General features: G+C 39.9%; 1 protein-coding gene across 4 annotated transcripts in view; it reads left to right on the forward strand.

Annotated features, from left to right (window-relative positions):
• The window catches only part of LOC149313514 (kinesin-like protein KIF16B), a 146,556-nt gene that overhangs the window by 100,510 nt on the left and 32,356 nt on the right, over positions 1 to 13,690 (forward strand). The window lies entirely within an intron of this gene.

A 13,690-nucleotide genomic window follows, 5' to 3' on the forward strand; every position in this document is an offset into this window, starting at 1 on the left:
TGTATTCACATAGTACCACTCTCTGCAAAACTCAGGATCCATCCTGTTGAATGTTTTGAGATGTTACTTTGCTATTTTATTTTTATTGTATTTTGGAGTGTGGGCACAGGATCATCGAGTAACCTTTGGGGGAGGGATGGCATTTTTCCTTTGCTCTAGTAAACCCCCCCCCCCTTCACCATTCCCTTCTCCTTTTGTGTTGTGTCTTTTTAGATTGTAAGCCTGAGGGCAGGGAACCATCTATTATCTCCTCTGTTGTAAGCCGCCCGGATTCCCAGTGATTGGGCGGCATATAAATAAATCCCATTATTATTATTATTATTATTACTACTACTACTACTACTACAATACAGTGTGTATAGAGCCATTGTACTGTCTATTCTCCTCTATGGGACTGAAACATGGGTCACCTATCGCCAGCACCTATGACTCCTTGAACGCTTTCATCAGCACTGTTTACGCACAATTTTAAATATACACTGGACTGACTATGTGACAAATGTTGCTGTCCTTGAGCAAGCAGGGATCACCAGCATTGAGGCCATGCTACTGAGAACGCAGCTGCGCTGGGCAGGACATGTTTCTAGGATGAAGGACCATCGCCTCCCAAAAATAGTATTCTATGGTGAACTCGCCACGGGAAAACGTAAGAGGAGCGCCCCAAAGAAGAGATACAAGGACTCCCTGAAACAACATCTCAGGCTTGGCCAAATTGATCACCAACAATGGTCTGCCCTGGCCTCGCACCAGGAGGCATGGAGACGCACTATCCACGATGCTGCAGCCTTTTTCGAAAGCTCACGCTGAATGAGTCTCGAAGAGAAACGACAACGCAGAAAGAACTGCAACCAGGAAACATCACCCAAGGAGACTTTCCACTGTGCTTTCTGCAACCGGACCTGTTTATCCCGGATTGGCCTTTTTAGTCACCAGCGCGCTTGTACAAAGCACGGGATGAGTCCTTCCTGAATCTTTGCTCGCGAAGCAAAGCCAGAGAGATTATTATTATTACTATTACAGCACCCTGGTCTAAAATAGAATGAAACATGGTTTTAGAAGCCACCCTCTGTCATTTTGTTTTGACGTGTAGAAGTAAAAGCAAAACAGTTGCTTGTCCTCATCTCCATCCGTAAGTGTAGTCTTTACCATGTGATAGGGTTTTCATCTGTCATTGTGCAAGTCCCAGAGTGACAAAGGTGGCTGTCTTTTTACTGGCACACCTATACATCCACCGGTATTGCAACTGTGTCCTCTTTGCAAGATAGATCCATTATCCATTAAGAGGATAGTTGCTTGGACGTTTTTCTAGCCTTTCTTTGACATTTCCTTCCCAGCTATAATGAAGTTAACTTCAGGGCATTTGTGAATTGCTGCTTTCCTTGATGATTTATAGTAATTTCCCTTTGAATCCCCTCTTGTACTTCCCTTGTTCATGTGCTCTCATAGCTTATCTTTTTACATGTATTTTTAATATTTTTGAGAGATATTTCAACACTTCTCAGTGTTCTCCTTCAAACTCCTTTAAGTTTTATGAGGCTTACTTTTGTACCTTTACAGACAGATTTCATTTATATATGAAGATAATTTCTTATTTCATTTATTTATTTATTTACTATATTTATACCCCACTTTTCAGCCAGAAAGGCTCTCAGAATGGCTTTCAGATAGTTAATTAGACATTTCTCTGTCCTCAGGCTTACAGTCTAAGAAGGCATGACACAAAAGAAGGGAATGGCAATGGGAAGGGGAATAGGTCCAGAATATGTCTCTCCCTCAGAGGCCTGGACCATGGCAGATGGACTGGAGGGAGGGCTTGTCTTCTTCAGCTTCTGTTGGAGCTGGGCTTGCCTTTCACTCCCTCTCAGGCCAGTTGATGTCAGTTGGCATGAAGGAAGGGCCATCTTCTTTAGGCTAGGCCTGATGGAGCTTCCTGCCTTTTCACTCCCTCCGAGGCCAGATGATGTTGGATGGCATGGAAGGAGGGCCTTCATGGTACATCCTTGTACACTGCAGTGGGATTGTGTGCTCCTGTGAAGCAAGAGGCTATGCTGACTGCAATAGTGCTGCTGATACAGTCTCACATGTTAAACAAGCATTTGCTAAGTATGCCAAATAGATACTGAGCAGCAGCAGTAGTGGAGAATGAGAATTGCAGAGAATCTCTCAGAGACAGTGGCAGTGGCACCATAGCTAACATTTGTTAGTTCTGCACAGAAGAAGGCATGATAAACAGTTTTTGAATGTCTTTTACTATGAAAAATCCATTATTAGATAATCCAAAATGAAACAAGAGATAGGCCCAGAAGATGAAACTCCCAGGCCAGGGACAGTCAGCAAGCTAATGTGGTAGAGCACATTGGCTGATGATGCAACTGGACTCAAGCCAAAAGGACTTTCAGCTCTTGACCTACTCAGAGTTGAAAGGAAAGTCTAAAACACATATTATACAAATATGGAATATGAGAAGCATGAATCGGGGAAGATAGTAAAACAAGAAAATGAATGTACAGTCGGCCCGTCTTATACACGGATTTTTTATACACGGATTCAAGCACACATGGTTTGAAAATGTTAAAAAAAAAAAAGTATAAATTTCAAATATCAAACCTTGATTTTCCCTTTTTTATAAGGGACACCATTTTGCTATGTCATTATATTTAATGGAACTTGAGCATACACTGATTTTGTTATACATGGGGGATCTTGGAACCAAACTCCAGTGTATAACAAGGGTCCACTGTATAAACATGGCAATACTTGGGATGAGCAAGTTAAAATGGAGAGGAATAGGACATTTTGAGTCAGATAATTACACAATGTTTTTACTCAGGAAATGAACATTGAAGAAACAGGGTGGTATAGTGTGGAGATATATAGCAAAAGTAGACAGTGGTTATAATACAAGTCAGACAGAATCATATCAATAAAACTTCAAGGGAAAATTCATCAATATAAGCATAATCCAAGTTTATGCTCCAACTAGTGAGACAGAAGAAAAAGAAATTGAACGATTCTATGCTAGAGTCCAGGAGGAAATAGATCACACACCAAAACAGGACTTGTTAATCATAAGTGAATGGAATATAAAAATATGAAACACAGCAGAATCAAAGACTGCAGGAAAATTTGGCCTAGGATCAAGAAATGAAACAGAAGAGCAGCTGATTGAATTTTGTGAGGCCATCAGTTGGTTCCTAATGAACAAATTCTTCAAGTAACCAAAGAGGCAATTGTATACATGACATCACCTGATGATGGCCAATAGAGAAATCAAACAGACAATATAATAGGAAACAGAAGATGGAAAAGTGCCACTCTTTCTGCAAAAGCAAATTGTGGCACAGATCATAAACTGCTGATATTAAAAATTAGAGTAAGGCTAAAGAACAATACTAAACCAATCATTATGCTAAAATACAACCTGAAGAACATTCCTGTAGAATTTAAGGATAATGTAAAAAATAGATTTGCACTATTTAGCCTAATTGATTGGAAGCCAGAAGAATTGAAGTGACTGAAACCTGGGACATTTTTGGGAAGAAATGCAAAAAGACACTATCTGCAGCCACAAAGATAGAGAAGGCTCAACAGATGACAGATGAAATGTTTCAAGCAGTTAAGGACAGATGAGAAGCAAAAGTAAAAAGTGACAGGATAAGGGTCAAAACTCAGAGTGCAGCTGTTCAGTGACTTGTGTACAGGGACAAAGAGAACTACTAATCAATGCAATAGTCAATGAAGAGAAATAAAAACAAAAAAGGAGGAACAAGAGACCTAAAACATCCAAGAAATTAAAGGGAAATTTAAAGCAAGAATGGGGATGCTCTATGACTAGCATGGGAACACACTACATGACCAAGTAGAAATGAAAAGAAACCATATACAATTGGCTCTTCTTATAAACTGATTTTTAATACACGAATTCAAGCATCCATGGTTTGGAAATATTCAAAAAGGTATAAATTTCAAATATCAAACCTTGATTTTCCAATTTTTGGAAGGGACACCATTTTGCTGTGTCATTATATTTAATGGGACTTGAGCATCCATGAATTTTGTTATTCACGGGGGATCTTGCCTCCCTTGCCTGCTGCTTGCCCCCCTTGCCCTCCTCCTCCTGATAGACCAAAGGCCTCTTGCCCTCGCGTGAGAGGCCAAAGGCCCTGGCGGCAATCGGCGGCAGGACCGGGCTGGGGCCGGTCCCAAGGCCTCGCTGGGCCGGATCCGGCCCGCGGGCTGTAGGTTGCCTACCCCTGGTATAGTGGTTTGGGCATTGATTTACAACTCTGGAAACCAGGGTTTGGGTTCCCACTCAGTGACCTTGTGCAAGTCACACTCTCCCAGCCTCAGAGGGAGGCAAAGGCAACCCCCCCCAAAAAAATGTACTTTGCCAAAGGGGGGGGGGGTAGGTCTAAGGTTTGATTTTTTAACTCTATTGTAATTTGTTGTATTTTATTGTTGTAACCCGCCCGGATTCTTCGTGATTGGGCGGGCTAGAAATAAATCTATTATTATTATTATTATTATTATTATTATTATTATTAAAACCCTTAGGATCATAATAGGTTTCTGACTTGAAGACACACAGCATCAAAAACAATAACAACAATTAATGGTCCATAAATGGAAATATTTCAAAGTGTCCTCTGATTTCAAAATATGAGACCAGCTTGGGAGAAAATGCAATTTGATCCAGGCTGATAGCTTTTTAAAATCCCATCTTGACAACATTTATAATTAAAGAGTTTCACTATTACCATATGGTTCACTTTGAAGATTGACCTGTTCTAATGCCACCTTTAAAAAACCATAAATACTGCACACTCATAATATTATTTTAGTAGGACTATTTTTCACAGTTAATCTTCTGACTCCAGATTTATATTTATTATAAACACAAAGATGTATGCTTGCTTAATATATGCTGTGTCTGCTAGAGGTGAACTTTATAGCTCATTAGTTGTTCAGTTCTGGGCTACTGCCTCAGTATTTTTAATTTGAAACTGCATTTCATGTTTCTGCCACCACATTCCCAAAAGAAGTATATTGAAATATTGATTTATTGGGAAGGTAATATCCTAACACTTTGAAAAGGTGAACTGCTGCCATCTTGCAGTTATAAAATTTGCAATGTATAATTTTGTTGACTCATGCTTATAAGATAAATAAACTGTTATTGATAACCGGAAGAATGCATCAAATCAAAATATGGGCCATGTACATTTCAAGACAAATCTGACTGCATGTAAAATGTTGTCAGTGTAAGCACTAAAGAGTGGGTATTAATTATGCATTTGATATTAAATCATGTACCTTAGAGGCTGATTACTTCTTGACCTTGTAGCATGCTGGATGCAAATGGTCCTTGACAATACAGTGTCAGTGCTAGAGCAGGTATGGGCACTGTGTAGAATCAGTTTGTGCTAAGATGAGCTCCAGTCGGAAATAAATGAAATAGCAAGGGGAATGAAGTGTTCTGTTGACTGTGGTAATACACTGTAAATATAAATATAAATGGTTATGGGAAGTGCAGTTAGGCTTGAATATTTATTTGATGTAGATACTTGGACTTTTTCAACTCAAGTAAACAGAGTCTAACAGGTGCTGCTCTCTCCTAGAAGGCTGTCTTTTTACTAATACAGCCTATGTCTTTGAAATGTATTTTCCTGCAAGTACATTTTAAATTTAGGCCTAATTAAAGAAAGATAGCTTCCAGACTTTCAAGTCTTTTTTTTTTCTGTTCATAACAACTAGTCTTTTGAGTGGTATTTTTGTTGGGAACAGTAATAAGGCTTCACTATCCTACATCCGAACTCTGCACTATTGCTACTGTTTCTCACAGTCCAGTCTCTAAAATATTTGATTATGTGGAAGGATATGTGGAAGCAGCAATGAACCAAAAGTTTATAGAAACTGTATCTCTGTGTCCATGTGTCTCTGCTAAGGTTTAGCCAAATGCTTAAGAACATCTTAATCATGGCCTGGGCAATTGAGCTATCATATCCCTGTTGCAGCATAAATCCATATTTGCTAATATATATGTGTGTGCATGTGCGTGTTTATCGGGCTAATCTCTGAGCATAGTGAATTGTTTTAATATACTGCTGTTATGTCTTGAAATAATAGCCTGAATATCATACTGATGATGGCATACGGATCCTATGAAATAGATAAAGTTAATAAGATTAAGGAAAGAACTACGGTAGTTTTCTTGATGTGAGATTACTATTAACACATGTTGTCTTCCCTCACGGTTCTGTAACTTATAGCAGCCTTTCCCTATGCCCTGAAATGATTTTGTTTTATAATGTTTTTTCTTTTCTTTTTGTAATTATGTGGATTAGTTTAAGGATGGGGGATACTGATTTATATATTTTATTTATGAATCTTATGTTGTAACCCTCCTCGATACTTTCGGAGGGGTGGGATATCAATTAAACTTCTTCTTCTTATAATTATTATTATACAGTGTGTACAGTATGTTCCTCCATCAGAAGCAGATTATGAGATGGATATGGGATGCAGAAGCTTGTGAACTGCCAACATTAAATCATGTGATAAATGCTATTATTGAGAGGGCTGAGAAGATTTCAGTGTGGGGTTTTCAGTGTACAACGCGCCTGGCCAACTGTGGACTTGCCATCCACGAATCTAAGTTACCATGGATGGCAAGCCCCAGCTTTTTCAATGGGCACATGTGCACATGGCTGTGCATGCGGGCGCGAGCGTGAACATGCACATTCACCCATTGAAAAGAAAGGGACTTAAGGTCCCACATATTTTGCTACTTGAGATCCCCTGTGGATAGCAAGGAAAGACTGTATGTGCCATATGAAAGATGATATTTTGGCATTGGGTTTTGTTACTAAGATTGGGCATCTTCTCAAGTAACGTTTAATAACAAGGAACCCATACTTGTTTTCAGTAACATTTCTCATTTTTGTGAGCTTTCTGGCTCTCACATCTTCCTCTGCAGTTGGAAAGGAGGTGGAAAATATGTTAAATGTGAGACTTTGGTACTTAAGGATTTATTAGAAGAGAAGCTGTTGGGTAGAATTCACTGGTTGAGTGTGTCCTGTTCAGAATATGTGTTATCTCTTTCACTAGCTTCACAGTGCAATCTATTGAAACAGAAGAAACATATTTGGGGTGCATCAGCTATTGCACCCACAGCACCTTGACTGACTCCTATCTTTTTGAGCTGCAGATACCATGTCCACACAGGCACTCATGGGTCTCCATATAGCCAGGATGTCTGCATTTAAAAGTAAATTCTGGGTAATCTACTCAGATTACATTCCTCTCTAAGCTTGGTGGAAGAATCAAAAGAGAAAATTATAGGCATCATTATATAGAAAATGAAAAGCCACTTTTTGTAGGTGGCCTTGATGAAGAATATTTCTAGACAGTGTTCAGAGTTTTAGATGCTTTTGAGATGTTGATTTTAAAATAATTGTCAAGTGTATTTAAGTATGATGAAGCTTTATTTTTATTTCATAGCACTGTAACTGAGTGAGAGACCTTCCATTCCACCATCAATTTTAAAAGGAGATTGTTTATATATATCACTTAAGGCCAAAAATCAACCATAGGAAAGCACACATTCCAAAGGTAAACATTTTCAAAAATTTCAAAGCATACACGCACAGTGTTTAGAAAATAGATGCTTGTAGCACTATGCATTGTATTTACAGCTAGCAAAGCGCATAATGTGTTCATAAATATAGCCTTCAGCAATGTACTCATCTGCACAAAGATGGCAAATCAAACACAAAAAATAGTTTAGAATGCTTTAAGTAGTGCAGTTTTTTTAAAAAAAAATACAGTGTCTCCTGTGAACAAAATTTTGGGCTTAAAGTGCTAACTTTTTACGTTCAAGGAAAAGCTAACAGTTAAATGAAAAATATATAGTTAGTAAACGGAAATGGAACATATGAACATAGCAGTACTGGGGGTGAGTGACTTAAAATGGGCAGGAAAGGGCCACTTTGAATCAGACAGCTACACAGTGTTCTACTGATGGAAAGACATGAAGAAACAGGATGGCTTTCATACTAAGAAAAGATATGGCAAAAGTAGTCAGATGATACAAAACAAAATCAGACCAAATCATCTCAATAAGACTCCATGGAAAACATATGAATATCACCATAATTCAAGTACATGCACCAACCACAGAGGCAGAACAGGAAGAAATAGATAGATTCTGTGAAAGTTTACAGGAAGAAATTGACAACACATCATCACAGGACGACAAGCTGATCGTAGGAGATTGGAACGCCAAAATTGGAAGCAAAGAAGAAGAATAAACAGTACACAGATTTGAATTAGGCAAAAGAAACAAACCAGGTGAGCGTCTGATAGATTTTTGTGAAGCCAACAACCTATCCATTGCAAACACATTTTTCATACAACCAGAAAGAAGGTTATATACATGGACATCACAAAAACCAAATAGATTATATAATTGGAAGTAAAAGATGGCCAAGTTCCATACTGGCTGCCAAGATTAGACCAGGCGCCAACTAGTAACTCTTTTTTTATTATTATTTTGAATTATGGTTTTCAAAAGGTGAAAAGCACATTCAGAATTGATTTACCATTGTTTCCCTCTGTGCAGTACTAACAATACAGTGTGCCTGTGTCATATGTGGGCGCGTCTTATGTAGCTTTCAGCATACGTTGAAAGCCACTCTGGAAAAAGGGGTGGCGCACCCCATAAGGGGTAATGTCATGTGTGCTGAAGCCCATTTATTTAAATAGGGCTCGAGCATACATGAAATTTCCCTTACATGGGGGGGTCCGGAACGGATCCCCCGCTTAAGAGAAGGGCAGACTGTAGTTTGTTAAAGTGACACTACCACTGTCCCTGAGGGATCCTCCATCAGTGTCAACCACAATATTACTGCTGCCCTGTAGCTTTCCCTCATTCCTTGATGTTCATCTGGCTCCTCAGCAAAAAACTGTCTAGTTTGGGAGACTCTTCCAGTAGCGTTGTTACCGTCAGCATTACTTCTTGCTTCCTGGAAGCATGCAATACCATCCCTATGGAAAGGTCAGGGCATGATGAAACTCTCTACCATCACTATGTTAACCTATTACTGAAATCTGATTCTGGCATCTGGGCAGTGATAAGATAAAACACTCCACTATGCATAAGATTTTATCATGGTTTAGTTTGTTTGAATGATGGTTTCCTTTGTGGTTTTATGAGGAGACAGATTGCAGTTTCTATTTCTTTTCTAATATCATTGTTAGAATAGAACACACATCTCTTCCCTGAAAATGTCCCTGGTTTGAGCCCAGATCCTTTTGATGTCGTGTCCCTTCAAGTCATTTACAACTTAGGGCAATCCTAAAGTAAACCTATCATAGGGTTTTCTTAGCAAGATTTTTTTTTCCAGATTGGTTTCCCATTGCCTTCCTCTGAGATGGAGAGAGTGTGACTTGGCCAGGGTCACTCATTGGGTTTCCACAGCAGAGTGGGGATTCAAATCTTGATCTTCCAGAGTCCTAGTCCAGCACTCCACTATGGTGCCTTGCCAGATCCCTATACACAGAAACAAACAGCATAGACAAGTCACTGTACATTCACCAGATACTGGGTTAGAACACGCAAAATCCTCAAAGGTTTAGAGAAGAAAAGTTTATGAAGCCGTGGGTTAAAGCCGTGTGTTCCAAAAGATGTTTCAAGAGCCTTGTTGGACTATGAATTGAAGGGTAAAGTGTAAGAAATAATGAGTTTCCTCTTCCTTCTCTATCTGTCTTGAAGAATGGAAATAGTTTTCCTTTTTCTCTTACGGGAATATACTGTGTAATAAATGGAGAGCCATAAAAATATTATTGAAAATACTATTGTAGAATCCTGGTACTTGCTTTGTTTTTTAATTGGGAAAACTGCTTTGTGAATTTTTTTTTCTTGGCTTTGTGCCTATTTCCTAATTTCTGATGATAGAGATCTAATTGTTGATAAGATTTCCTTTATTTGCTTCTTCTGGCAGATGAGAAATGGTAGTGATTTGAGTTTTAAATAAGGAACAAATATATATGCATATAGTTGAGTTCCTGTACTGGGAGGAAGGCAGGGTATAAATAATAATAATAATAATAATAATAATAATAATAATAATAAATGAAAAGAAGTGTGTATGTGTTTGTGAAATTTCTTTTTTTTTCTTGTTTGTGCATATGAAATTATGTATGTTGATATTATAAAATTTGAAAACTATTTATTTTTTTAAAAAAATTAAGCAATGGCTAGGCTTAAACCATCTCATGCTCCTGTCTGGCTTGTCCTGGAGGACTGCTTCTGTTGACTCACAACAAATTAAACCTAAAGGAGAGTTGCTTGTTTGCTTGCAGGTATATTTTTATGTGACAGCTGCTATTTTACACCTTGGGACTTGCTATTAATTCTGGAACGTCAGAAACACATCCATCCCATCAGCACTAAGAATTATTGCTAGCCTTTGATGAGATTTCATTATTAGCATTTCTCAGAGGCAATGGTGACTGAAATTTACAGCAGTGTTTGGTCTTACAAGATGAGAATGTTTCATAAACGCTGCCAGATGTTACTCAGCTGAGCTCCTGTGCATCTGGAAAACCATTTTTGGAAAGAACTGTTAATGCTGTTAGAACCTAGTGTTGCTTATCAGAACCTAGTGCTGCTATATGTGGAAATGGACCTATAATGTTACTATACGTGGAAATAGACAGCCTTGGTGACAGGCCCCGGGTTGAAAATGCTACTGTTGAATGGTAGGTTGGTGAATGGATAAACAAGTGACATTCAGGATTTGAATCTGGATGAGCATGACAACTTGTCCTGTATTACAGAGACCCTAGCCAGTGTGTGTGTGTGTGTTAATTCCCATCAGTTTTGCCCATCAGGTTTTTCTGTGCAGCAGCAGGTAAGACCTGGTGGACAGGGAAGTAGAATTGTAGTGGTTTATCATTATTCTCTCTCCTTGGCCAGTTGCCTTCTCCCACAGTCTGCAGGTTTTGAGTCTGTATACCTAAGGGTGGCAGCCAGCATAAAATAGGGATTCTGCTGGTGTACTGCACACACCACTCCTCAACAGTCTCCCTTCCTGAGCCAGGGTGGTCTCAGGTTTAGTGTTGGAGTCTCAGCAGCTGGCAGTGCTGGAAGACTTCAACATCCATTCTGAGACTGCCTCAAGAGTGGCTCAGGACTTCATTGCCTCCATGACAACCATGGGTCTGTCCCAAATGGTATCTGGCCTTACCCATGCTGCTGGGCAAACTCTGGACTTTGTTTTCTGTGATGCACCCACAGAAAACTGTGATAGTGATCTTGGTGTGGAGGAACTCTCCACAGTTTGGTTGTCATACCTGGTCAAGTTCAGACTCACTGGGACTTGGAACCTCTGAAGGGGTGGGAGATCAGTTAGGATGGTCTGTCCCAGGAGCCTGATGTGGTGGCCCTTACTTCTTCAAGGATCCTGTCCACATCATCAGACTGCACAAACTGAAATTAACACTGAGCAAGCAGGTGCCAGATTGTTAACTGGGGCAGATTCACCCCTGTTGGAACAGCTCCACTGATTACCAGTTTATTTCCAGGCACAATTTAGAGTGCTGGTTATGACCTATAAAGGCATTAAAAAAAAGCTGGTCCAGGACTAGCCCATTTGGCAGACCGTATCCTCCTGTCTGAGCTGGCCCAGGCTCTGAGATAATCAGGAGAGACCTTTTTCTCTGAAATAGTTTAATTCTATTTTAATGTTCACTTTTTGAATGCTTTAATTATATTGTTCTTTTTTAAAAATTAATATTTATTAAATTTTTCATATTGACAAAATATGCACTTCATAAACAGTATTTCTTCTTCTTTTTGATTATTTTAACAATAAAATGAAATATAACTGAACTTCCAATTGATCTGCTTGGTTTTTGAGTAAATAATTTAATTGTCTCTCCCCCTTGGCTTTGCTTCATGAACGAAGATTCAGGAAGGATTCATCCTGCGTTTTGTACAAGCACATTGGTGACTAAAAAGGCCAATCCGGGATAAACAGGTCCGGTTGCAGAAAGCACAGTGGAAAGTCTCCTTGGGTGATGTTTCCGGGTTGCGGTTCTTTCTGTGTTGTCGTTTCTCTTCGAGATTCATTCGGCGTGAGCTTTCGAAAAAGGCTGCAGCATCGTGGATAGTGCATCTCCATGCCTCCCGATATGAGGCCAGGGCAGACCATTGTTGGTGATCAATTTGCCCAAGCCTGAGATGTTGTTTCAGGGAGTCCTTGTATCTCTTCTTTGGGGCGCCCCTCTTACGCTGACCCGTGGCAAGTTCACCGTAGAATACTATTTTTGGGAGGCGATGTTCCTTCATCCTAGAAACGTGTCCTGCCCAGTGCAGCTGCGTCCTCAGTAGCATGGCCTCAATGCTGGTGATCCCTGCTTGCTCAAGGACAGCAACATTTGTCACATAGGCGGGATACAAACCGCCGCTTTGCGGCGCTTCCCCGCCGGTGCCATTTGCTCTGCGCGGGAGCCGCAGCAGCCAAACCGCACGGCTCCCGCGCGGAGCAAAAAAGAAGCTCCATTTCGGAGCTTCTTCTTGCGGCGCACTGATGACGTCGCAAAGCGCCGCTGGCGCATTCGCGACGTCATAGGCGCTGCGACACGTCTGGACGCTATGCGTCCAGTACGTAAAGATGGCGGCGCCCATGTGGAAGGGGTGCCGCCATCTTGTACGTATTGTATACGTACTAGGGTTAGGGGGGTGCGGAAGCACCGCCCCTTCCTAACCCTAGTATGTATACAATACGTACTATATGGCAGTGTGTATCCCGCCAATGTCAGTTCAGTGTATATTTAGAATTGTGCATAAACAGAGCTGATGATTTAATTGTATTGTTCTTTTTAATTGAGCTGCTTTGAGTCTCAATTTTGGGGAAAAGATGGGATGATTGTGATGATGATGATGATGATGATGATGATGATGATGATGATTTTAGTGTTACCATTTTGACTTACCACATTTTGGGGAAAAGATGGGATTATTATTATTTCTACTACTACTACTGCTGCTGTGTTACTACGTTGCCGGAGAAGTCGGCTGAAGCTGGATAAATGTAATATTTGGCCAAGTTTCAGATAAAATTTTGCTTAGATAGGTTTAGGCCAGAGAAAGTTAAGTAACTTCAGGCCTGATTAAATCAATGGTACTTAAGTGCCCCCCAAACTGTAGACCAGGACCATCTAACAAAGTCAGATGTTGCTGGTCTCAGTCTGCATTGAGGAACTCATGGCTGCATTTTCTTTTTCTTTCCTTTTTTTAAAGTCTGGTTGTAAGCATGCTTTTTAAAATGCATGCTGAACACTATGTAGTTTGGTCTGTTGCTTGCACATAACCAGGAATGTCATAAAACAATATAAAAAGCAAAGCATCACCAGGATAGCAGTACAAGAATATTCAAATGTAGCAACCTATATTAACATGCTACAAGGTGGTTGAATTTCTTCCTTAAGAGTTACAGAGACTCTTAAAATTAGTCATATGTGCAAAATCTACCTTTAGCACTGGAAAATGGTGGAAAAAAACAGGAGAACCTTGGCTAAAGACCCCAGGATCTTTAGGCTCTAGGTCCAGATATCACTGTCCCACCTTGCAGAGAGTGGGTTTCTCAAGCAATTTCCTCATTACACAAGATCTATCCAAGGCTCA

Source organism: Sceloporus occidentalis, unplaced genomic scaffold, assembly GCF_023333645.1.
Source record: "Sceloporus occidentalis isolate IW3139 unplaced genomic scaffold, rSceOcc1.0.p SCAF_4, whole genome shotgun sequence".
Lineage (NCBI taxonomy): Eukaryota > Metazoa > Chordata > Lepidosauria > Squamata > Phrynosomatidae > Sceloporus > Sceloporus occidentalis.